The following is a 1,702-nucleotide window of genomic DNA, read 5'->3' as shown; positions in this document are numbered from 1 at the left end:
AACAACATATGATGTACTAATAAACCAACTTTTTGAAAAAGAAAGCCCTGACTTGTAGTGTTGACAGTTTCTTTGGTGTAAACGCTTCCATCATGGCCTTAAATATGCCTCCCTTTCTTTACTGTTTAGCAGTTGGCTTTCCCAGGAGTGGCTCACATGGTAAAGAATCTGCCTGACATGTGGGAGACCCAGGTTCGATCCCTGGGTTGGAAAGATCGTCTGGAGAAGGGAATCGCAGCTCACTTCCGTATTCTTGCCTGGAAAATTCCACAGACAGAGGAGCATGGTGGGCTACAGTCCATGGGGTCACAAAGAGTACAGCATGACTGAGTGACTATCACACTCCCAGGAGCTGATATCAGCACACTCCTCTTGACTTTTCAGTTTCCTCTGCTTGGTTTCCACTGTGGCCTCCTCTTCTTCCATTTCTGAAACATCTTTGCTCTTCAGTGGTCTGTCTGTCTGCTGCTGCTGCTGCTGCTGCTAAGTCGCTTCAGTTGTGTCCGACTCTGCGCGACCCCATAGACGGCAGCACACCAGGCTCCGCCGTCCCTGGGATTCTCCAGGCAAGAACACTGGAGTGGGTCACCATTTCCTTCTCCAATGCAGGAAAGTGAAAAGTGAAAGTGAAGTCACTCAGTCGTGTCCGACTCTTAGTGACCCCATGGACTGCAACCCACCAGGCTCCTCCGTCCATGGGATTTTCCAGGCAAGAGTACTGGAGTGGGGTGCCATCACCTTCTCTGGTGGTCTGTCTAGGCTTTCCTATTGTTTTACTTCATACATTTTTCTAGGATCAATCTCATCCACTTAAAAAATTGATATATAATTCACAGATTATACAATTCATCCACTGAAAGTGTAGAGCTCAGTGGCTTTTAGTATATTCATAGCATGGTGTAGCCATCACCATCTTTAATTTCAAAACATTTTTATCATTTTCCAAAGAAACTCAGTACCCATAAACAGTTGGTCACTCCTCATTTCCTCCACTCCTCCCCGTATCCAACTATTAAGCTACTTTCTGTTTCTAAAAATTTGCCAGTTCTGGGCATTTCATGTAAATAGAGTCATATAATATACGGTCCTTTGTGTCTCCTTTCACTCAGCACAGTGTTGTCAACATTCAGCTACGTTCTGGCAGTGTCAGTACTTTATTCCTTTTTTATTACTGAATAATACTATTTCATTGTGTTGCCATGCCACTTCTTATTTATTCATCAACTGGTGGATATTAGGTTTTTTTACTTTTTGGCTGTTACGAATAATACTGCTATGAACTTGGTAAGTTTTTGTGTGGACATATATTTTTTTCCTCTTGGATACATATCTAGGAGTGGAATCACTAGACCATGTAGTAAATCTGTGTTTGACTTTTTGAGAAACTGCCAAACAATTTTCCAAAGAGGCTACATGACTTCACCTGCAGTGTACAAGAGATTCCATACCTCCATATTCTTGCCAACACTTGTTATCTATTTTTTTTTAACTATAACCATGCTGTGCTATTGAACTCAATTGCACAATCGCACAATTGCACTCATCTCACACACTAGTAAAGTAATGCTCAAAATTCTCCAAGCCAGGCTTCAGCAATATGTGAACCATGAACTTCCTGATGTTCAAGCTGGTTTTAGAAAAGGCAGAGGAACCAGGGATCAAATTGCCAACATCTGATGGATCATGAAAAAGCTAGAGAGTT

The sequence above is a fragment of the Bison bison genome, unplaced genomic scaffold (assembly GCF_000754665.1).
Source record: "Bison bison bison isolate TAMUID 2011002044 unplaced genomic scaffold, Bison_UMD1.0 scf7180017864348, whole genome shotgun sequence".
NCBI classification, from domain to species: domain Eukaryota; kingdom Metazoa; phylum Chordata; class Mammalia; order Artiodactyla; family Bovidae; genus Bison; species Bison bison.
The sequence above is the reverse complement of the archived record's forward strand: the minus strand, read 5'-3'. Positions refer to the sequence as shown.